Below are 25,636 nucleotides of genomic sequence, written 5' to 3'. Positions count from 1 at the left end.
TTTTTTAGACGGTGTTAAAGTAATAACACCGTCTTAAAACCAATACCAATAGCTCTTTTAAATAAAATATTCAATAAAATTCAGAAGAACACCGTCTAATGCTTAAACACCGTCTTATACTAATTTCTCCAACCTTTAGACGGTGTTGTCTCTGAACACCGTCTTATAAATATTCAATGAACCCCGTCTAATGCTTAAACACCGTCTTATAAACTAATTTCTGCATCCTTTAGACGGTGTTGTCTGTGAACACCGTCTTATAAACTGAAAAAAGATCGGACAAATATCAACCACCAAAACCTTATCTCTTTCCTTTCATCTTCCTTATAACAACTTCTTCATCTTCTCCATCTTCCTCATAACAACTTCTTCATCTTCATTCAAGAATTTCACCATTAACAACCTAAGTTTCAAGGTTAGTTTTTTTTCTCTTTATATATGTTATTTAATGTTTTTTAGTTTTATAAATAGTAGTTATATCATGTTTAATTATATGTTGTTAAAAATTCAAATTTGATTTTTTCTTGCTTTGTTTTGATAAATCACTAGTACATTGTATATAAAAATTAGTTTATATATAGTAATAAAGTATGTTTAAGTTTTAACCTTGTTGTAATATAGGATTGAAAACCATGGTTAGTGAATTCTTGGTGAACCGACCCGACGGGTCAACAGGTAAAAAGGGGAGAACTGTGGAATAAAACCAAACGCGAGTGTTGTATTGTTAATAACTAATCCTAATTATATATACTCGTGTGTTGTAATGAATTAAATTGACCCATATGTTACAAGTTTGAGTTGTATGTGAAAACTTGCATAAACTGATACACGTATTTTGACTTTAGGAAGGCAACAAGTTTAAAGAGGACCTCAAGTAATTTAAGGGTCTATAAGTTGATGTGTGTTTTACATGACCTTAGTTGTGAAAGTTTAAGTGATTTTATAAATTAGATGTTATTTATATTTTTATTAACATATAGATGTTATTTATATTTACATTTACATATAGGTGTATAGATATAGATTTAGATAACCCTTTAGAATTACCCGTCTAAAATTTATCTAATAGAGATAAATTTTGGATTGTCCCGTTTTGGGACTGCTTTTTGAATATTCTATCTCATTTAGGATATGTATACATTTTAACGAAACGTCATTTAAGAAAAGATCGGTTGGTATTTCCTCTACTCCTACGGGTTTGCGGTTTTATGCATACTTGGGGAGTTAAGGGGAAATGCTTCCTCATAACAACTTCTTCATCTTCATTCAAGAATTTCACCATATATTTTATTCTTGTTTTAAGGTACTTTTATAAGGAGTCAGAGGCTTAAAAACGCAACCGATGCGCCTTTTTAAATGTGAACGCAATCACAGGTGATATGTGCAAAAGAAATCCTAGAGAGGTTGAAGATCACATTTTCAGTTTAGCGACTCATCATGTCGATAAAGATTTCATTCTTGCACCGCATTTGGCTGAGTAAGTTTTTTTTTAGTTAACTTGCTTTTATTTTATTACTATGATTCACCTAACTATTCTATAACGCTAATTTTGTAGCGACCATTGGTCTTTGTTCATCATTGCCCAACACATGGGACATGTTTATATTTTGGATTCAACAAAGATAAACGGAGAAAAGAATGCTTCTAACTGTCGTCTTTCAAGCCTAATTCCTACCGCCTTAGGATCCGAGTTCAACTACACAATGGTTGATGTATGTGTGTTTGCTATTTCTAAATTGTTTGATTTTCGTTACTTTTAAATAATAATTTGTTAATTTATTACAGTGTAAGCAACAAAAGGGTGGATGAGAATGCGGCTACATGGTTCTCCAACATATGTTTGACTTTGTCAATTTGTATCAAAACCAATTTCCTGATGAAGTAAGTAAAATATACTTGTTTATCAATTTATTACTTAACTTGTTTATTTTTTTTCAAACTTAGAAGGTTTAGATGTATATAACATGTAAATATATACATAGCTTTATTGCCGATGTTGTTATCGATTTTTCTCTTTGCCTTTAGATTTATTCTATAATATTTGTAATAACTCTTTCTGTCTACTTTTATTTTAGATGTGGCACGACACGAGAGTGGCTACGGATAATGAAATAGATGTTTTGTTGATGACGTTGATGCCGAAGTTTTTTAGCGAGTTAGGTATTCCGTTAGTTTAGCTTACGTGTAGTTTGTTATGTATTCACAAATGATTGTAATTTGACGGGTTTATTTCCGAATTGGATGTGGGGTTTATTTTGGATTTGAATGTGCATTGTTTTGGTTTGATTTGAAAATGTTACATTGGTTGATGTATTTTTTTTCCAGCAAATGTATTTTTGGTGTATTTTTTTTCCAGCAAATGGATTTTTGGAAAATATGTATTCAGTAAATGGATTTTTTTTCCAGCAGTTTATAAGACGGTGTTGGTACTAATGGTATTAAAAGACGGGGTTCACTAAGTTTATAAGACGGTGTTAAAAGTATTTGATTTAATAAATGTTTTGATATTAAAAGACGGGGTTCACAAAGTTTAAGCCGGTGTTCAAATTGAACACCGTCTAATAAGACTTGAGTTTAAGCCGGTGTTCAAATAGAACACCGTCTAATAATACTTGATTTTAAACCAGTGCAGTTTAAGACGGTGTTGAAAACACCGTCTTAAAACCCATTTCACCCTGTCTAAAGCTCTATTTTGTAGTAGTGGCTGCGATTTCCAACCGAAGAAACAGATATACCACCACAGTTAGAGAATCGTGTCTAAGTTCACCACGCAACGCGTCACGGTTGAGCTCGCATAGACCATTAATTAACCCACAAATATGAGATAATTAATACAAAGATTTTCATTCTAAAACTCAGTGCTTCATAGTTGCGAAGATACATAATAATGGAAAACTACCACTAACTATTCCCTAACTTTAAGGAAAGTGAAAATGAAGTATTGCTAAAAATGCATAAAGTACTACTAGATGAAGTATACTAAATTAACTACTCCATACATGGAAGCAAAATAGAAAATGATTATTGCTACGTGATGTGGACGTGGGTTGTGCATGACTTTGCATGATCCATTTCAAAACCAATATGGGTCCCTGCTCTGACCCGATTAACCCAAGTTGTTGCCGACCGGTTTATCAAACTCGAAACATGTGACTATCTCTGACCAGATTGTAATAATGGATAACAATTTTAAATTGTGGCGTTTCTATCGGGTCGATATTGCTATCAGATACTTACTAGGCTTTATTTTCGATTTAAAAAAAAAGAGTTAAATGCCATTTTAGTCCCTGTGGTTTGGGACATTTTGCCAGTTTAGTCCAAATGTTTCATTTTTAACTTGTGGGTCCAAAAAGGTTTCACAGTTGCCATTTTAGTCCACTGGGTTAACTTCATCCATTTTTTCTGTTAACGAGAAGGCCAATTCGGTCATTTTATATGGCTGAATTGCCCTTTTAGTTAACAGAATTACATACAAAATGACCAAATTGGCCTTCTCGTTAACATAAAAAATGGATGAAGTTAACCAAGTGGACTAAAATGGCAACTGTAAAACCTTTTTGGACCCACAGGTTAAAAATGAAACCTTTGGACTAAACTGACAAAATAGCCCAAACCACATGAACTATAATGGCATTTAACTAAAAAAAAAACAAAAACAAAACAAAACACCCTACTTAATCAAAACATAACAAAACTGTTATGGTTCTTGCTTTACTGTTAACTTTCGAGAGATGAGTACAAAGACATAAGATAGATGGCCTTTAAATAATAATAGCCATGCACAATAATAGGAGATAAAAAAAAGGAAGGAAAAAATTATGGAGCAATATTTGTGGAACGATAATAGTGGAGCACTATTCTTGGAACAATAAATCAGGAGAATAAATGTCCAATATTCTTCCCTTCTATACTCCCCCTCAAGTTGGAGCGTGAAGGTTCCGAACACCCAACTTGCACAGCAGGAAGCGGAGAGAGTTGGCCCCTAAGGCTTTTGTAAGAACGTCAGCAATTTGATCGTTGGTGGCAATAGGCATGGGGCATATCTCCATAGAGTCAACTCTTTCCCTCACAAAGTAGCAGTCCATTTCGACGTGTTTGGTACGTTCATGGAAAACCGGGTTATTCGCTATGTGACGAGCAGCTTGATTGTCACAAAACAATTGGGTCGGTCCGACAGGAGCCATGTCAAGCTCGCTTAAAAGCCACCGCATCCACAAGATTTCACTAACAGCATTAGACATGGCTCGATATTCAGCTTCTGCTGATGATTTAGAGACAACCGACTGCTTTTTGGTCCTCCAAGAAATAGGAGCTCCTCCAAGAAGAAGCAAATAACCAGTTCTGGACCGTCTAGTCATTGGACATCCCAACCAATCGGAGTCACAATAAGCCAAGAGGTTCGCCCCGCCTTGTTTAGGAATGAGAATACCTTGTCCCGGAGTTCCCTTCAAATAACGTAAGACACGAGTAGCTGCCTCCATGTGGGTTTGTCTAGGATCACTGACGAATTGACTCAAAATGTTCACCGCATAAGCTATATCGGGTCTCGTAGCTTGCAAATAAAGAAGTCTACCGATCAATCTACGGTACTGATTAGCATCGACACGAGGTTCCTTGTCGCACATATCAAGTTTCAAGTTTTGTTCCATGGGAAAAGAACTTGGTCTACAACCTGTCATGCCAACGTCTTCAAGGATGTCCAATGTGTATTTTCGTTGACTTAAAACCATACCTTCGTTAGTTTTGGCGACCTCAATGCCAAGAAAATATTTTAAGGGTCCAAGATCTTTGATGCTAAATCGCTTATCCAAAAACGCCTTAGTTGTTTGTATTTTGCTCGAGTCATTTCCCACAAGAACAACGTCATCGACATAAATGAGCGCAGCAACAAAAGTTTTGTTTTCTTTGAAAATGAAGAGAGAATGATCGGCGGGAGTTTGCTTGAAACCAATTTCTAATAAAGAATGAGTGAACTTTTGATACCAATTTCTTGAAGCTTGCTTGAGACCGTACAAGGATTTCTTGAGTTTACATACCCTATTGTCATCTTGTTTTCCAAAACCTTGGGGAATCTTCATGTACACATCTTCATGCAAGTCGCCATGCAAAAATGCATTGTTCACATCAAGTTGATGAATATGCCAATCACGCTTCACGGCCACGGTCAAAAGGGTGCGTACCGTTACTAATTTCGCAACTGGGGCAAAAGTTTCGTGGAAATCAACCCCTTCCATCTGTGTGAAGCCTTTAGCCACAAGACGTGCCTTGTATCGTTCAACATCTCCATTTGGCTTGTATTTGATCTTGTAAACCCATTTTGAATCAATCGCTCGTTTTCCTTTTGGTAGCTCTTCCAAAGACCAAGTCTCATTTTCTTCGAGAGCTTGGATCTCTTGTTTCATGGCGTCGATCCACCTGACATCTTTCACAGCTTGCTTGAAATGTTTAGGCTCATTATTTGTGGTAATGGCCGTCAGGAAAGCTTTATGAGTGTTAGTAAATTTATCATAAGAAATAAAATGTGCTAAGGGATGTACCGTGGAGGAGTCTTGATGGAGCGATGATTGCGTATGGTCTAACGATGGGGGTAGGCTGATTTCAAAACCATCAAGTCGCGCAGGTCGTGATTTGCTTCTTATTGGTCTAGCATTTGTGGGCCCATGTGTTCCATTAGTAGTTTCAAACCCTGTTTCATGTTGGTCATCATAAACGGGCTCATGGGTGTTTTCGGGCTGGGTTTGGTTTGGGCCGGATGTGGCAGGCCCATTTGTGTTTGATGAATCCTGGTCGTGATTGTTTTCTAGTGGCTCATGGGTGTTGTCGGGCTGATGTTGGTTAGCTTGGTTTGGGCCGGATGTGATAGGCCCATTGGTGTCTTCATTTGGCCCAGATAAATCTGGACCATCGTGAGGTTTTTGTGGCTCATTTTCGGAAATAAGAGAAGTGGGGAGGGCTTCATTGGGCCGAGTTTGATTTGGCCCACCATTGTCTATATCCCATCTTTGAGGTAAAATAAAAATTTCTTCTTTCTCAGTAATGTCTCGAGCAAAAGGGAAAATATTTTCTAGAAATTTGACATCTCTGGAGGTCACCATTTTGCCATGTTGGAGATCATACACTTTGTATCCTTTGGTTCCGGGAGGATACCCAAGAAAAACACCCGGTCTCCCCCTCATTTCAAACTTATCTCCTTTGGTCTCAACACTCCTATAGTAAGCTAGACAACCAAAAACCTTCATATGATCATAGTCGGGTTTTGAGTTGTGTAAAATTTCATAGGGTGTTTTATTCTCAATCACTTCAGATGGTAAACGGTTTATAACATGTGCTGCTGCTAAAACACATTCTCCCCAGAATTTTGTGGGTAGATTCGCCTCGAATTTTAAGGCGCGTGCTGTTTCTAAAAGGTGCCGATGTTTTCGTTCCACTACACCATTTTGTTGTGGTGTGTGTGGACAGGAAGTTTCTAGCAGAATCCCTTCCTTCGCATAAAAATCAAGCATTTTGTTTGAAACAAATTCCCCACCATTGTCACACCTTATTCTTTTGATATCCTTCTCAAATTGGACTTTAACCATCTTGTGAAAATCTACGAGGCAAATACTTGCCTGATCTTTGTGTTTGAGAAGGAAAACCCAAACAGAACGGCTAAAATCATCAACTATCGTTAAAAAGTAGTTTGCACGTGTGAGAGACGGTGTGCGATATTTGCCCCATATATCACAATGTATTAATTCAAAGCAAGCATTTGTTTTAGTAACACTAGTTGGAAACGGCAATCTTGCAAACTTAGCTTTAGCACATGAATCACAAAAAACCTTATTATCCAAAGAAGTGTTTTTGAAAAAATCTAAATGACATAATTTAGAATTTGATGGGTGACCTAATCTCTTGTGCCACATACTTTGAGTAGTCATCATAGCATGCCGCTTGGTTTCAAACATCCCTATCTTGTAGAGACCATCCTCGCAATCACCCGCTCCAATCAATGTCCTCGAACACAAGTCCTGCATGGTACAAAATTCAGGAAAAAATGTAATAGCACATTGAAGTTCTTTAGACAATCTACTAACAGAAAGCAAGTTGCATTTAAATTTTGGGACATGAAGCACTTCTCTAATTACCGCCCCACTCGGAAGAGCACAATCTCCTCTTCCTTCGACAGATACAGCCTCACCATTTGGTATAGTAACGGGGGGCTCATACTGTCTTTTTCTTTTGTTTTTAAGCAAGGAATCATCATAAGTAATATGCTCGGTAGCGCCCGAGTCGACTATCCATTTACCTTCTTTATCCATTTTACCTGCCAAATTTGCTTTGGGTCCGTTTTCTTCTGTGCTAGCACCATCTTTGTTCCCGAAAAGCTTCACAAATTGTTGGTATTGAGAATCGCTTAATCCTGCAACTGGACTCTTTTCTCCTTCAACATACGCTGCCAACGGCTTGGGCTTGTCCTGCTTACCTTTTCCCGGCCACCATTCCGGGTAACCTATGCGTTTAAAACAACCATCCTTGTTGTGCCCATCTTTACCACAAAAGGTACAATGTTCCACCGGTTCACTGCTGCTCCTTTTTACGTCTTTCTGTTTCGGACGGTTTTGGGGCTGATTAGGATCGCGCCTAGCAGGAACATGTGCTTGGAAGGCGACCGATTGAGACGAGGGCCTATCGGTTCCTGTAATGGCACGTTGCTGCTCATCCTCGGCCACGAGGTGGTAAGCGTTCCCAAGGGATGGCGTAGGATTCATGGCGAGGATCTGTGTTCTAATAGTCCCGAACTCCGCGTCCAGACCAAGTAAAAACTCAAAAAGTCTTTCCTTGTCTTTTAGTTCTTGAAGCTTCTTTCCTGTTTCACAAACACAACCACTGCAGTTACATTTTGGGACCGGCAAAACACTTTGAATTTCATCCCAGATCCCGCGAAGTTTCGTATAATAAGCCGAGACAGACGTTCCTTCTTGTTTAGTGGACGTGAGTGATCGCTTTAACTCATACGCCCTAGGTGCGCTAACTTTCCCGAACCGCTCCTTTAGATCGACCCAGATTTCTTGAGCCGTCATGGCGTATTTTACGCTGGTTCTGATTTCTTTTTCCATAGCCGTATGTAACCATCCTTTGATCATAGCATCACATCTCATCCAGGGCATGTAGTCGGATGATTCTTCTTCCGGTTTCTTGATCGTGCCGTTGATGAAGCCAACCTTATTTTTGGCGAACAGGAAGTTGAGCATTTCCTGAGACCAATCTGCGTAGTTCCCGTCGGTGAGCACATCGTTTACGTGTATCTGCCTTGGGTAATCAGAAGGATGGAGGTAGTAAGGAGAATCATGATTGATTCCTCCTTCTTTGGTCTTGCCCGCTGATTTATCATTATCACCGGCCATTGACAGGGTTTGGTTTTAATCAGAGGATCTTCGTAAAGACCGCTCTGATACCATAACAAAACTGTTATGGTTCTTGCTTTACTGTTAACTTTCGAGAGATGAGTACAAAGACATAAGATAGATGGCCTTTAAATAATAATAGCCATGCACAATAATAGGAGATAAAAAAAAGGAAGGAAAAAATTATGGAGCAATATTTGTGGAACGATAATAGTGGAGCACTATTCTTGGAACAATAAATCAGGAGAATAAATGTCCAATATTCTTCCCTTCTATAAAACAAGTTGAGGTTTAGTAGCTTATAATATTGCAAAACTAATTACTCTTTTATCCTTAATTAATTATGTCAACCATTGTGGTTTTTTTTTTTTTTTTGAACGGCCAACGAATCCTTCAAATGGGCTACTGGCGAAATTCACCACATCGGGATACACTCGCCTTCCGAACCGGGGAAAACCCTCACCTAGGGCCGAAGCCCGTGAACACTCGCCTGAAGGCACGACAGTGCGGTGAGGTAAAACCCGCTCAGTTCAAGGATCAAACTAGCGATCGCCGCCTACTCGCCTAGTCTCCCATCATCACGAGATGCCGCACAAACTAAATGCTAGGGGTAGAAATTGAACTTGAGTCACTTGGAACACAAGATCTCTCCCTTACCACTCCATCACATTACCATTGTGGTTTTATGTGTGCTTTTTTATGTGAATCTACTATTAAGTACTTGCATTAAATACTTGATACAACTTACCTAATAAGTCACACTTTCAACTAACACCAATAGTTTGCGGCTATAACTTAATTCTAACCAATTTCGTCAAGCATATCATATATCTCTTCATCTGGTAACAAATAATTATCTGGATTTAGTAATTGCTATCAAATCGATCATCATCAAAACCACACTCAAACACCTCCTAAAATATGATTATTAAGAAGTCGCAGAATACTCTTCTTATTATTGGTACGATTAAGGGGAGTGGGGTGTTGACATGTTTGATGAATGTGTATGCGCCTCAACAATCGGTAGCTAAGCGGGTAGTTTGGAATGATATTGAGCAAAGCATGAGTACGACAGAGGGGTACTGGGTGGTTGCGGGAGATTTTAACTCTGTGAGGGATAGTTCGGAAAGGAAAAATTCTAAGTTTCATATGTCTTCTACTCTAAGAGTTTAATGACTTCATTGATAGGGCGAATCTCCATGAATACGGGTTACGTGGAAGGAAGTTCACTTTTGCCGCAGGGAACAAGTTAAGTCGGATTGATCGTATTCTAGTTAATTGGGATTTTTTATGGAGTGGCCATCCGCGGAATAAAGAGTTTTGTATAGAGATAAATCAGATCATTCGCCGCTTATTTTGAAGATTGTATCAAGAAACTTTGGTCCGAAACCATTCCGCTTTTTTAATTCTTGGTTAGATAGAGATGATTTTTATGAGGTGGTTGCGGGTATTTTAAATGAAGCAAGGGTAGATGGAGCTCCGGATGAGCGGCTGATGAAAAAATTTAGACTCTTACGCCCTGTTTGAGCCGTGAGTTGGAGGAAAAGAGAACACTGGATCAAGAATTAAATCAGCTAGAGGCAACTATGGAGTAGGGATGAGATCGATATGATACCGGTACCGTACCGGTACCGATACCGTAAATACTGTTACCGAAATTGAGGAAATGTGGATACCGATTACCGTACCGTATTTGTAGATTCGGTACCGGTACGGTACCGTATCGGTACCGGTATTTCGGTACTTTACCACATTGGTACCGCTTTGGTGCCATCCATTGTTTTACCTAAAAAAATATAATGTGCAACCTATCCATCCATTATTAACTGAACTAGAGTAATATATAGATGAATGTAAAAAAAAGGTAAACATATTAAACATCCACGGGTTCGACTTTTAACCAATTTCGAGTCACCATCAAGTTCGACAAAAGGGGTTTCTTCAACAATAGTGTCGTCTCCTTATACAACCAAACACAAAGATGTTAAAAATCTAAAAATAAGAAAAGATATATTGATAATTTACAACCAAACCATTAAAAAATTAACTTACTTCAATGGATTCCATGCTTTTTACCGATGATTATTAAATTCGGTATTAATACCGGTATTTACCGAAAAATACCGGTACCGATACCGCTTTTTACCGATACCGAATTTTGATAAATCTATTACCGATACCGGTACCGTTTATGATCGGTACGGTACGGCATCGGTACGGTACCGGTATGGTACCGGTACGGTACCGGTATTTCGGTAAAAAATCTCATCCCTACTATGGAGGTTAAAGAATTAAGCGAAGAGGAGTTATGGTCGCTTCAAGAGATTAAGAGACGTCTGTTCGAGTTAGAAAGATTGAGAAACAAGGATATTCGCCAAAAAGCGAGATGTAAGTGGGCAACGGACGGGGATGATAACACTAGGTTCTTTCACGGGGCAATTAATAAGAGGAGGGTTGCGAATAGTATTCTGGGTTTGATGGTACATGGCGAGTGGGTGATTTCTCCGAACATAGTTAAAAGAGAGGCCTTGCGCTTTTTCAAAAAGAATTTCATTGAAAATCTAAACACGCGTCCTCGGTTTTCCTGTGACAATTTTAAACGTTTGCCTAGTGATGTTGCCGCGAAGATTTCTGTTCCATTTACGGTTGAGGAGATTAAAGAGGCGGTGTGGAATTGTGGAGACGATAAAGCTCCAGGGCCAGACGGGTTTAATTTCCGATTCATTAAAAAGTTTTGGAGTCTTTTAGAGGCCGACTTTGTTGACATTTTGAGGCAGTTTTATGATTCTGGTCAGTTCAGCCCGGGAACTGGTTCATCATTTATTACTTTGATACCGAAGAAGGTGGAACCGACCGAGTTTGGAGATTTTCGGCCGATTAGTTTAATTGGTTGCATTACTAAGGTGGTTTCCAAAGTGTTAGCTAATCGCATTAAAGGGGTTATGGACTTGGTTGTATCAGAGTCCCAGTCTGCGTTTCTTTCTGGTAGATATATATTGGATGGCCCGTTGATCACGAATGAAATTATTTCTTGGGCAAAGAAAACATACCGAGAATTATTTATGTTCTGTTAGTCCTGAAAATCCTGTGATATCACTCAACGGTTCGATCGAACGCGAAATGTAAGATCAAACCGGCAATAACAAAAAGAAATTTTTCATTAAAGAACTCAGTGTCGCTGCTTAGATCGCACACAGTCTCAAGGACTGTCTGGTACGATCTCCGAGAACCTTGCACACAATCCCTAGGATTGTCTGGTACAAGGCTCTCTATTTGGGGCTACATGATTACAAGTGTGAAGGAGAGCTCTACTACAATAACCTAATCAAGACTATATATAGGAGCATCTACCCCATTGGCCCACATGGCCTAGCCCAAGCCCAAAACTAATCTAAACCCAATACATCCATAAATTAATACAATAAAGATAAGTATAAAACTTTGGACCTAACAATTTCCCCCTAGTTTTATGCTATCTTCATTACGGTTTAGACGATCTCGGATGATACACAAGTATCTTGGATGTCGGACGATGTCAGATGAAAAATGATGTAGCTCGGATCAGGTCTCGGATAAGTTGAAGTGTGTCTCGGATGATGTCGGATTAGACGTGTTATCTCGAATGCAAATGTATCGATTCACTAACAAGAACACACGGATTCAAAGTGATCCGTCTGGTATTCAAGTTGCGCAAAAACACAGCCCTAAAATTTAAATGTTGAGCTCATCAAACAGAACCAAACTCCGCGCATATTATTAACCCAATATCAATTGTCGAGCCTTGCCCCAATAGTATCTTAGCCCAACGGAAATTTATCAACAAATGTCATCCTTCATGTAGGCTCAACATCCAATCGAGACATTCTCAATATGTCGATTGACGTAAGTCGTCAAAAATCAAACAAATATTATTCAATGATTAGTAGAGCCCATTAATAATGTGCATGGCCCAAAAAGAAACCATTGCTCCATCCAAACAGGCTCAATACTAATTGTTCCATCATCAACTGCCGTAGGCAAAGTTGCAATATGAGATGGCTTCTATTTGTAGCTGTTAGGCTTCAATATTAGAAGCTGGGTCATAAAATATTTGAGAGCTTTTTTTTGGGCTTTAATATCACGTACCTGGGCTCCTTCCTATTTGGCTCAAAATAAATTAATCAACCCAGTGGACCCGAGTTCAGCATGTTTCAACCCATTACAAATATTGGAAGGTTCTCGGCTGCAAAAGTTGGCCCCACAAAAGTTGCACAACATTATTCTTCATCTTTGACCATTGATTATTCACCTTCATCTAACGGTCAACAATCATTAGGGTTGTTAAATTCCATGATGTGACATTATGTGCAACCGTCAAAAGAACATTCCCTCTGACGTCAGCCGTTGAAAACCAAAACCCATATACTTCTTCCTCCCCGGCGACTGCATCATCACCGTCATCGGCGACTGCACACAAACTCATCATATCCGGCCACCGTCACCCTCCTTCGGCAACCACCATCCTCGACACCTTTATCTCTGGCGTCCACCGTCGTCCACCGAACACCGCGACGTATCATCTTCGTCATCTCCACAGCACCACGTCTCCGACTAACCGTTCAATTTCGTCAATCAACGCCGGTCACCTTCTTCAACGTCCACCACAAACCTCCGATTGAACTGAAATCCGACTACCTTTATCATCTCCGATCACCACACTTATCTTCTCCGTTCAGCTGTCGTCGAGCCAACACCATCTTCTTTATTTCCGTCACACCATCATAACGAAACCCGAGCACCGCAAAACTGATCACCGGTTAACCGTCACCACTCTGCCACCTCCGTCGTCATTACCTCCGGTCACTGTTCAACCATCTTCACCATTGAACACTGTTATTCTGGTCTCCGGTCTTCGTGTCCTTCTCTCTCTACTCAGCTCTCTTTAGATCTGTGGATGAATACCGGATCTTATGAACCGAGATCTCTTCCTTTACGAACACACATCCCCGACACTTGTGGAAAGCTTCTTCTTGTTCTTCGAGCGATATCAAAACCGAGCCTTTGAAAGGCTTCAATGGCTCTGATACCACTTGTTAGTCCTGAAAATCCCGTGATATCACTTAATGGTTCGATCGAACGCGGAATGTAAGATCAAACCGGCAATAACAAAAAGAAATTTTTCATTAAAGAACTCAGTGTCGCTGCTTAGATCGCACACAGTCTCAAGGACTGTCTGGTACGATCTCCGAGAACCTTGCACACAATCCCTAGGATTGTCTGGTACAAGGCTCTCTATTTGGGGCTACATGATTACAAGTGTGAAGGAGAGCTCTACTACAATAACCTAATCAAGACTATATATAGGAGCATCTACTGCATTGGCCCACATGGCCTAGCCCAAGCCCAAAACTAATCTAAACCCAATACATCCATAAATTAATACAATAAAGATAAGCATAAAACCTTGGACCTAACATGTTCAAAGTTGACTTCGAAAAGGCTTACGATAATGTAAACTGGGGTTTTTTGCTGTCATTACTCGATCAGATGGGGTTTTCTCCTAGTTGGTGCAAATGGATAAAAGGGATTGTCTCCGCTTCTAAGGCGTCTATCTTGATTAATGGTTCGCCTACATTTCAGTTTTCTTGTCAGAAGGGCATACGCCAAGGTGATCCTTTATCCCCGTTTTTATTTGTTCTTGTTATGGAAGCTTTTTCAGATATGGTTAAAAAAGCCTGTTCGAGCGGTTTTTTTGACGGTATTCGCCTTCCAAGGGGGGGGGGGGCGATTATCTCTCATCTCCTTTATGCAGACGACTGTATGCTAATGGGTGAGTGGTCGGTGTTCAATTTTTCTAATATGAAAAGGATTTTGCGGTTATTTTATTTATGTTATGGTCTTAAAATAAATATCCATAAGTCAGTTTTATTCGGAGTGGGGAGACGACAGGGTGATGTTGAGAACATGGCAACTAGACTGGGGTGTAATTTCGGTGCACTACCGTTCTCGTACTTGGGTATTATGGTGGGCGCTAACATGAACAGAATTGGTCATTGGGATCCAGTGGTGAATTCGTTTAGAAAGCGTTTATCCAAATGGAAGGTGAATAGCATTTCTATTGGTGGACGGGTCACTTTGATAAAGTCGGTTCTGGATAGTCTTCCTTCGTATTACTTATCCTTGTTTAAGGCCCCGGTTAGTATCATTAATAGACTTGAACAATTCATGAGAAGTTTTCTGTGGGGTGGGTCTGAAGAGGTGAGAAAAATGGCTTGGGTTGATTGGGATAAAGTTACGCTTCATAGAGAAGAAGGCGGCCTAGGTTTAGCTAGACTTGATGAATGTAACAAGGCGCTTTTGTTGAAGTGGTGTTGGAGGTATGTTACTGAGACTAAAGCTTTATGGTGCAAGGTGGTGGAATCTATTCACGGCTCGGATCGAAATTGGGGTTTTCTTCCGGTTAATAATAGTGTATCCGGGGTATGGAAGAACATCGTATCGTATTGTAGCAAGATCAAAGTTGATGGGGTGGGAGCTTTAAGCATGTTAAAGGGCCGGCTGGGAGATGGTAATGATCTTCGGTTCTGGCTTGATCCTTGGATTTGCCAAGCTCCTTTAAAAGATTGTTATCCGAGTTTGTTTGCATTGGAGACAGACAAGAAGTGTTTCGTTTTCAACCGGTGTGAACGTACAGATCAAGGCATTGTGATTAAGTGGCGCTGGAAAAGGGCTCTTGACTCTTTGGAGGAGGCGGATCTTCGACAGGACCTGGAAAACCGATTGGCCGAGATTTCTTTTTCAGAGCGGAAGGATGAATGGTGCTGGAACGATAGTAAATCTGATCAGTTTTCGGTTGCTTCGGAAAAAAGGTGGCTTCGCGGTAAAGGTAATGAAGAGAGATTCGGATTTAAGTGGTGTAAATGGGTCCCGGCTAAATGCAATATTTTTATGTGGCGAGCTTTTCTAGATCGTCTTCCTACTAAGATTGTGTTGCAAAAGAGGAACATTATGGTCATGATGATATGTGCGTCTTGTGTGATGATGGTATAGAGTCTATGGATCATATTCTAACCGGATGTGCTATCGCGGCGGGGGTGTGGCATGGTATTTCTTTGTGGTGCCGTGTTCCTATGATGTTTGTGTTTTCTGTTAAAGACATTGTTCGGGAATTTGAGCTTTATGGTATTAGTGGTGAAAAGAAGATTGTTTTACAAGGCATTATCATTATCACGAGCTGGAGACTATGGAAAACACAAAACGAGAAGATTTTTTTTTTCAAATAAAGATGTCAAAGTGACGGATATTATATCCGACGTCAAAGCTTTGGGTTTTCTTTGGTATAAATACAGGGCGCGTCGGGGAAATCTAGATTGGGAGAAATGGTGTAATTGTAATGTAATGTAAATGTACTCGTTTTCGGGTTCCTATTCCTTCTTGGAATAGGGTGCCTTTGTGTTTTCAATGAAAGTTAACCTTCAAAAAAAAGTAGGGGTTGGCTAAATGCACCTCCATTTTTACTTTTCATACCTCCTTTCCTTTCTAAAAATATCATATTAAAAACTTGTCATGTTTCACCTCTATACAAACCATTATATTTAAAATGTCTTTTTTCCCAAAAGGTTAAAAAAACGTTTTTTGTACTAAAAAAATAATAAGGTTTTTTTATTAATCTTTCTTTTTTCATAACAATTATTTTTAAATATTAAAATTATAACCTTTTTCTCTAAATAAAACGAATCTTGGTTTTAAAGACACTTTCTGACTAGCATTTTATTATATTTTCATTCATAAACAGGCTTTACAAATTGAAAATTAACGCTTTTTATGAAAAAAAAAGATAAACATATTTTTTGAAAAAAAAAACCCGTTAATCTTATGTATTTAACCCCAAAACCTCACTTTTATTCTTTTATTTCATAGTTTAGTTGTCTTACCTCTTTTATTTTAATAATACTATTATTATATTTAAAATATTTTTATAAAATGCTTAACAGTTCTATATATTAAAAATAGAAAATATTTTTCCTTTCTTCAAAAGAAAACATTTACATCACTAGTTTATATCTATTTAGTAAACCATGTGTGTTAATGAATAAATAAATAAGTAGGTAGTATAATAATTTTTTAAACTAAGAGTTCAGTTAGTGTCTTAGAATTGAAACTAAAACGGACACATCAAGCAAAACAAATTAAATTAAATTGACTTACTTCAATTTAAAACATTTGTTTTTTAATAAGAAACCACTTTTTGTTTTAAGTTAAAAAACGTTTCAAAATACAATTAAAAGTAATAACAAAAATAAGATTACAAAAAGACCGAAAAAGATATTATAAAAACAAAAAAAAGGTTGAATAGTATTAATGTGAAAGTTTAGGGAGGAGGTCGTTTAGTAAAAAGGGGGTGCATTTAGCAACACCCCTATTAATCTATACTACTTTATAAAGCATATAGGAAGGACAGAAATGGTCATTTGCCACTTTACAAGTCTTTAAAGCCCATTGTACAACCTGTTAAGCACAAAGGTGTTGAAAAATTCTTTTCAACACAAGCTGATACCCTCTTGGATCTTACCCGGATCAACTTGACCCGTTTTACTTTAACGGATCCAATATAAACATTCTATCACTCATTCTAAACCACAAAATTCATTTTATCCATCCTGCCGCTCCACCTTTCTCTACAAACCCTAGATCCTCCACCGCTCCTCCACCTTTCATCCATGGAACCGGTCGTCGCCATCACCGTCTTCTCCCCTTCTCCACTCCAACAGTCGCTTAGTGGTACCGTTTTTTACCCTATCTATCGTTTTTGTTTGTTAAATTTTAGATCTTTTAAGTTTTTTTTAAACATCTTTGTCAGATCTGTTATAGTACTTTCAGATCTGTGTTGGTTTTGTGTTTTTCTTAATGTTTTGTGAATGGATCTATGGAGAGAGTATATATTTTTGTATTGATTAGGGTTTTTGTTTTCTAGAAATGTGAATACAGTTGAAAGAGAGAACACTGCGGATTGGTTCAAGAACCTTCAAATTCAGCCTTAGTGGTACCGTTTTTTACCCTATCTATCGTTTTTGTTTGTTAAATTTTAGATCTTTTAAGTTTTTTTAAACATCTTTGTCAGATCTGTTATAGTACTTTCAGATCTATGTTGGTTTTGTGTTTTTCTTAATGTTTTGTGAATGGATCTACGGAGAGAGTATATATTTTTGTATTGATTACTGTTTTTGTTTTCTGTAAATGTGTGTACTGTTGATGCTTTTTCAGGTTACGGAAAAGCATAGTAACTGATGTGGAAAAGCATCTATGAAGGTCAAACCTGGTCAAATGGTATATGAACCGATTCTTGAAGAAGGTGTTTTTAGGTTTGATTGCTCTGCTGATGCTAACTTCTGTTTTGTTAGATTTTGTGTTTATGCATCTTATTTAAGGTTATGAATATGGTAATTAGCTTCCAGCAGGAACCTCATTTTATGGAACAGGGGAAGTTAGTGGACAGCTTGAAAGAACAGGAAAAAGGGTTGGTTTTTACTTTTTTTTTCAATTATTTATTTATTTTTCATAAATTGATAACTGGACTTGTTTTGTTTGGTTCGGGTCGCGTCGGGTATTGACAAAGTGGAACCACATCCTTATACTAGTCACATCCTTGGGTTTAGCTATTCTTCCTCTCGGAGACGCGTTAGGAATTCTTGCTGATACAACAAAACGTTGCGAGGTGCTTAATATATCTCGCTTATTTCACTGTTTTATTTTCTGAATATTTTGCTGTTATAGCTATTATATAAGTGTACTTTTTAAATATATTCAACAGATTGATCTACGTAAAGAATCGACAGCAAAGCTAAATGCCCCGTCACCTTATCCTGTGATTACGTTTGGTCCGTTTGCTTCCGCAACCAATGTTTTGACATCGTTGTCACACGCAATTGGTAATTTCTGAACTATGAATGAAATATGAATATATGATTATAGTCATAGTGCTTTTTACTAAAGGTGACGTCTCTGGTAATGGTGTTATTATTTTAGGAACCGTTTTCATGCCACCAAAGTGGTCATTAGGATATCAACAGTGTCGTTGGAGCTATAACTCAAATGCGCGTGTCCGTGAGGTACGTTAAAATATACTATTAAAATAAAAAGAATTTCAAGTTACCACATTTAAATGTTTGTTATTTTCAATAGATTGCCAAAACATTTAGAGATAAAGTCATAAAGGTATACCGTGTGATGTCATATGGATAGATATGGACTACATGGACGGCTTTCGATGTTTCACGTTCGATAAGGTACGTATCCTTGATTATCGACTATATTGATATGTTTCACTCGTGATTCAACTATACCTAGATGTTTTAGAAACAGCGTATCAATTTATTTGAACTACTTTTGACCCATTTCCATTTCATTCATTTGATTTAAAGTATAGTTTTATTTATATTTATTTCTTAAGGTTCTAATTTTGGTGGTGTCGGAGCCCCTGTTGACCTTTCTGCCGTTCTCGAGTACTTCGCTGTTGAGGTTTTTTAGCTTCACTTAGGGCTTCTTTTCATATCTCTTTGTTTGTTTTCTTAATCTAATTTTAATTTGATCGACAACTCAGTTATTGGAGTTGGCTGGGAATGCAGCAAGGGACAACGAGAAGTCGAGAGGCACATACAGCAAGCAATAGAAGGATGAGCTAGCACTGCTTGTTGAGGAGCCCAGCTCATTATCTTCCTACGAGTTTTCTTACGCAGAAATCTGACCCGTGAGTTTTCTTACGCAGAAATCTATAATTCTTGCTAATTTCTACCGAGGAGTTCGTGATTCGCAGCTGATCGGATTATCCGGTTATACAAAAGAGGTTACATTTATTCATAGCTAATTTATTCGCAGGGGTGGGGTTCCGGCGAGTCGAACTTGACACGGCGATGGCAATCGATTCCGGCAATGGAAGATTTGGGGTTTTAGGGTTCTGTTGTTTTTGTCATTCCTGGAGGACTTTATATCTTATTTTTGTTTGATTATGATTATTCATGTCTTAGATGTAGCTTAAGAAGTCAATGTCCAGAAGTTACGTTGATGTTCTGTATTTATTGGGTGCAGGAATATTGTAGGTTATGTGGTGGATTGGATCCGAAAACTGGGACAAAATGCCATAGTCGCCGCCTCCAGCATGACGGCTAGGGTTCTGATGAGTTGAATCTGGTATGATGTTCACTCCTAAGATATAATCAATATTATTAATTTGCATGTTGTTAATTTCAATCTTTGTTGAACTTTTATTAAAATGGAAATTGAAAATTTTAATGTTAATTCTTTTATTGCTGCTCGATTTAAATAGCATTTATTAATACCAGATAGTTTTCATGAGAAAGTAACTTTCATATCCTCAAGGTTTAAGATATATTGCTTTAATATTTGCGTCTTTTGCTTTACAGGTGAAGCATATCCGCAAGTCATATGCCATATATTTTCGCATAGCCATTGCTTCTGCATTTTCTCCACATAATCCATCTGTTAGTAATCCTATGATAAATTTCACATTTACTTTTACGGTTTTACCTGCTCTCAAATTTTGATACTTCTTTTTTTTTTTGTATATGTATAGGGAGGGACGATACGGGATCCCAAGAATAGGCCCGTGTTGTGCTGGTACATGATATGGGTCCAAACTAGGAGCTTATAAGTAATGCCACTGTTGATGTGTGTATTTTAAGTCTACCTTGCTAAATCGTGTGAGATCGGGCTGCGAGACCAGGAACAATGTGCTTCTTGCTGTTCCGGCACTTCTCTATGCTATTAATAAGTACTTGAAGTTCATTATGCAGGTAGCTTGTTCTATAATCAATAGCCTTATATCTGATAACATAACTTTATTTTCTTTTATACAATATTTGATAATAATTTTTTGTTGCTCTATTTTAATCCAGCAACCGTAAAGATGCTGAGCAATCTAGAGGTAATTTTTGTTAGCATCGCCCCATATATATTTTTTTTATTATTTATACTGTTATATTAGCTTGAATTAATGCAAATAGATTTGGAATCAACCGAGTTTGGAATTTTTAGATTTTGAGCTTTTGTATTGTTTTAATTTAAATCTTGATTTGAAATTATTTTAGTCTTTTAAGCATTGAGCTTCAGTTTAAAGTCATTTGCTTACATTTGAGAAAGCTTATTACTTATTTGTTCTCTTTTACACTACAAATGTAAGGGAATACATGTACAATAACGTTATAAAAGATCACAAAGTATGTTTTCATTGAAACACTACTAATCACAGTTTAAGTGTCAATATGTAAACCGTAATAGATTTTCAAAGATTTAATACCAAATATTTGATTTTACCGTTTTACCCTTTGTGTTTTTTTTAATGTTTTGTAATAATATACTGACCCGTGAGTTTTCTTACGTAGAAATCCATAATTTCTGCTAATTTCTACCGAGGAGTTCGTGATTCGCAGCTGATCGGATTATCCGGTTACACAAAAGAGGTTACATTTATTCATTATTCCATTGTTTTCGGTCTTCAGTTGGAATCTTTTCATTTTGCTCACTTATTTCTACTTGTGACAGGGCCTTCCGGTTCATTGTCAGCCTTAACAAGTATCTCGAAGCTCGAAATCATAAGCTGTCGGTTGGCGAGCAGGAGTTGCAGCAGAAGCAAGAACCATAGTAGAAGTCGAAGCCGTAGCAGAAGCCTGCAAACGCAGCAGAAGGTATGAACTGTGAAATTCAATTTTTGTTCTTGAATTCATTTCTTGTTCTTAAACTCAATTTTTGTACTTGAATTCATAAAGTTTAGATTGTTATTTATGGTTTCTAAATGCAGTGGGAAAACTACCAGCAACTCAAGCAAACCCTGATGTTTTCTTTGCATTTTAGGGGGGACATGCGTGCTTCTCTCCCAGGGCATACAAAACACAGGTTATTGGCGGCAGCCCGCCATATTTAACATATAAAAAAACTTTATATGTTAAATTTGGCGGGCTTCCGCCAATAACCTGTGTTTTGTATGCCCTGTGGAGAGACGCACCCACTTTCCCCCTAAAAAGCATAGAAAACCTTAGGCGATTCAACCTGCCGCAAGTCGAAACCGACAAAAAATCAGGTAAAAACTCTAAACAGCTTTGCACTTGCATCAAATGATAACTCTTTTTAATAAACTTTTTGAATAATAAAAGATGGTTTGGAATAATAAAATTATCATTAACAATATTATTTTTATTACTAAAACAATAATTTACAAATAGAGAAGTTTTTTTTTATGAAAACAATTAAAACCAGTCAAGTATTACCCCTTTCAGGTTGATCAACTAAATAGAGAAGCAATTTATAGCTGGAAGTATTACCCCTTTCAAATACCAAATGGTTTAGTTAGAATCCAACTTCAAGTTATAATCCAAAGACTTTTTTGATATTCTTAATAAGTCTTTAGTTAGAATAATATCTTTTAATATATCTCAACCTTTTCAAAAAACCAAGTCATGTCAGGATCTTTTGTTTGACTTTTGTCCTTTTTGTTTTTTTTACTACTTACCGTGTACTGCTTTACATCTACAGCTGTAAAGCAAGATTTTACTGTTGTCTGAAAGAGAGCATGCTTGCTTCAGTCTCTATAAATACTTCATCAAGCTCAACACTCTACAAACCCTCAACTACACTCAACTGACGTACTGCTTTTACATCTACAGCTGTAAAGCAAGATTTTACTGTCGTCTGAAAGAGAGCATGCTTGCTTTAGTCTCTACAAATACTTCATCAAGCTCAACACTCTACAAACACTCAACTGAGACGAATTAAACTTTCAAATTGTAAGTTTATCTCAGTTGAACTAAATCCTACTTTTAAATCTTGCATCAATTAAACCTTCAAAACATCAACCTAACAACTTCTATTTTACTTCGATTTCAGAATATATTGACTCTTTGCATCTGGATCTTGTGTTGTTTCTCGGCTCTCACATCAAGGTTTCATATTTTTTGTCGGCTTTTTACACCTGCCTCTTGCATTGTTATAAGTTCTTCCAAATTTCTTGGTTTTTTTGTAACTTTTAACTATGGCTTTTAACTTTAGAAGGTTGTAAATGTTGAAATAACTGTGGTTTTTGGATCTGTATTGTTTAACTGCCTCTTTGTTTTTTTTTATTAATTAGTTTTTGTTGTTGAATCCAGATGTATTGTTTAACTGCCTCTTTGTTTTTTATTTAATTGAAAGGGTTGAAATCCTGTCAAAATTTTATGGGTTGAAGGTTGATTGTTTGATATAACTGTTTCCTAATTGTCTGTTTACATTTGTTTATTTGTCAACTAGGAAAAAAATGTGGTTTTACATACTAAATAATAAAACAATATATCTTTAAAAACCTTTATTACACGTGTTGAATTACTTTTGGGTGTTTCTAACCGGTGATTAAACATCACGTTGCGGGTCAACAAAAAATATTACCCAGATTAATTTCATGATTCTCAATTGCATAATTGATTCTCAAATGATTCTACACACACCTATGGAAGATTTAAGATTGGAAATATTAATGTTTGGATAAATATTCATGGAAAGTTGGTGATAAAAATTGGGTTTGGTAAGAATCATCTTTGTAGGTATATGTTTTGTAATAATGTTGTTAATCTTTCTTTTAGTTTTTTGTTTGGGTATTTATTGATGGTTGGGTTAATCTTTCTTTTAATTTTATGTTTGGGTATTTAAAAACATTTGAAACAGACAAAATCGGTACTAATCGAAGCAAGTCAACCATTTTAGATCCACACCATTCGGTTTTTACCATTTAACGATTCGGGTTGAAACTTAAAACTGATCATCTAATTGATTCTCAAATGTTCCTACACACACCTATGGAAGATTTAAGATTGGAAATATAAATGTTTGGATAAATATTCATGGAAAGTTGGTGATAAAAATTGGGTTGGGTAAGAATCATCTTTGTAGGTATATGTTTTGTAATAATGTTGTTAATCTTTCTTTTAGTTTTTTTGTTTGGGTATTTATTATCTTTCTTTTAATTTTATGTTTGGGTATTTAAAAACATTTGAAACAGATAAAATCGGTACTAATCGAAGCAAGTCAACCATTTTAGATCCACACCATTCGTTTTTTACCATTTAACTATTCGGGTCGATTCGGGTTGAAACTTAAAACTGATCATCTAAGATGAACGATTGTTTGATCTTTTATTATTAATTTTTTTATACGAACTAATGATTTAAAAGATATTTATAAAAAATCAGTTTAAACCAAGAAAACATAACCCTTAAATTACCATACATGTAAACTATAGGTCGGCAACTAATTTGGTTTGTGGCTTTGCAGATCTTTTCCGATGTTAACATTAAATTTAGTATGCAAATATTCACTCAAATTAGTGTTAATATTTTTCATCGTAACCATTTAAATTTGTAACAACTGTCACTAAAATCAATAATTAGGACGATAATTAGTCAATAAGAAAACCCTAATTGAGACACCCAAGTAATTATGCATTAGCCCTAAAATTTTCAGAACAATCGGAAACATGATCAGGGCCCCTAAAACTCAAGGGGGGGGGGGTGCAAACCCTAGTTTAATAATTATCTAAAAGTTACGTTGCTATGCTCTGATTGGCTGGATTTTTGAATCACCAAGGCTAGTCCCGAGTCTAGGCAGCCTATGAATTAGACTGCTTAGCTTACGGACCGTAAGGGGGTCAGGCATACGGTCCGTAAGGGAGACCCAAAAATTACTATAAATAGTAGACATTGGGACTTGAACAGGGAAATGAAAACGACGTAAGAATTCTGTCTGTACGTCGAGTTATACTCAAAACAGTCCACAACACACACACACGAATCACGAGGTGCTGCCGCAATCAGGGTAATAACTCGGTCGCTATTACGATTCAACGTCTGATCGATTATAACTATCCAACGATTGTCCGAGTGCTGCTCAAATTGAGCTTATACTTTGTTATTCATTGTGATTTCGACTTGAATGTTTGAGTGCTGTTCGAATTCGGACTATGCTCTGTCATTCGTTGTGAATCCATTGGATTGTTAAGTATCGCACTTGATAATAGTTGTGAGGGTTTAATCTCGTGAATTGACGTAACTGCTGAATTAGTTACTAATCCCGTTTGTGTGTGCATGGTTATTTAAATTAGGTTAGAAGGCTAATCAGTAAAGCTTATACTCTGCTCGTAAATCTGCAATGTGAGTCATTCTCTTTTTATCAACTGTTTTACAAAACTCCAAATTATTTTCAAAGTTATAATTACAGGGATTAAGTCTATGTAATCACCAAATTACAGCCGGTATGTGGGGTTTTGTATACATTACTTGATAACCGTCACTATTGGACAACGAGTTAGCCAATGAGTGATATGACCATAGTCACAGACACCATCGGGCAAAGAGGCTACCGATGGATGTTCGAGTGACAAGTACGGTGGGTAGTTGGTTTGATATCAGAAACATTGTAATCGCTCTTGATACTGTAATTTATAACAAATGTGTCGTTTCAGTAAAATGAATGATTCACTCAGTATTTCCCCGCTGACAAAACCTTTTTCAAACATGTTTCAGGTGATATGTTGTGAGCAAAGAAAGAGAAGTGCCGTGAAGCACTCCTAGCTTAGAAAAGTGGCTCAGTGTAAATAAATAAAAGAAGCATGTTTTGAAAATAAAAGATTTCCCGTAGAAATTATATTATTGTAAATTATGGGATTTATCCCTCAGCTATAAAACGGGCAGTTTGAATTATTAAAAGATCCTGTTTTAAAAAATAATAAGACTTCCGCTGTCGCCTAAATTAAATACCACGGGATTCCTGTCCCGCGGCTCCTGAAACGGGTCAAATCGGGTCGGGGGCCGTGACAAAATTGATGTACTTTGACTTTATAGACTTACAAAATCTTTATCTTTTTAAATATTTAAAAGGCTAACATATGTTTTTAGATTTTAATAATTAATATATGATTATAATAATTAATATATTACCAGGAATAACACCCGCGCGCGTTGCGGCGCGGGTACATTTTAAACATCGAATAGATTAGTCTAAACGTTATGTGATACTTTAATCATATGAAAATGTGCATTTCGACATATCTGATCGAACTCAATGTAACCTATAAAAGCATGGCAATTAGATCAAAACATAAATTAAATCAAATTTATATCGTGCAATCATAACGTATTATATAGAATCCGACTTATACATAGAAAACATATCGGGTATAACGGAAAAGATGACACCTATAATCAAAAGAGATTAATTAGAACTTTTGAAAAAAAGAA

General features: G+C 37.1%; 3 long non-coding RNA genes across 4 annotated transcripts; all 3 read left to right on the top strand.

Moving 5' to 3' along the window:
* The first annotated feature begins 480 nt into the window (after window positions 1-480).
* On the top strand, window positions 481-2,260 carry LOC110922391. The gene is made up of 4 exons (XR_002583129.2): window positions 481-1,477; window positions 1,556-1,712; window positions 1,786-1,881; window positions 2,076-2,260. It is a non-coding gene; the product is annotated as an uncharacterized LOC110922391 (long non-coding RNA).
* Window positions 2,261-17,950: 15,690 nt separating this feature from the next.
* On the top strand, window positions 17,951-21,289 carry LOC110924537. Of its 2 annotated transcripts, none has more exons than XR_004872352.1 (13): window positions 17,951-18,078; window positions 18,175-18,292; window positions 18,390-18,472; window positions 18,546-18,649; window positions 18,814-18,881; window positions 18,964-19,110; window positions 19,239-19,550; window positions 19,784-19,861; window positions 19,954-20,173; window positions 20,276-20,304; window positions 20,762-20,839; window positions 20,922-21,064; window positions 21,178-21,289. It is a non-coding gene; the product is annotated as an uncharacterized LOC110924537 (long non-coding RNA). The 2 variants fall into 2 exon arrangements; XR_002584348.2 differs by having other exon boundaries at window positions 17,955-18,078; window positions 19,449-19,550; window positions 21,178-21,288.
* Window positions 21,290-21,343: 54 nt separating this feature from the next.
* On the top strand, window positions 21,344-22,457 carry LOC110926175. The gene is made up of 2 exons (XR_004872353.1): window positions 21,344-21,456; window positions 21,909-22,457. It is a non-coding gene; the product is annotated as an uncharacterized LOC110926175 (long non-coding RNA).
* Window positions 22,458-25,636: the final 3,179 nt, after the last annotated feature.

Source organism: Helianthus annuus, chromosome 11, assembly GCF_002127325.2.
Source record: "Helianthus annuus cultivar XRQ/B chromosome 11, HanXRQr2.0-SUNRISE, whole genome shotgun sequence".
Taxonomy (NCBI): Eukaryota; Viridiplantae; Streptophyta; class Magnoliopsida; order Asterales; family Asteraceae; genus Helianthus; species Helianthus annuus.
This window is presented reverse-complemented; position numbering and strand designations above follow the sequence as displayed.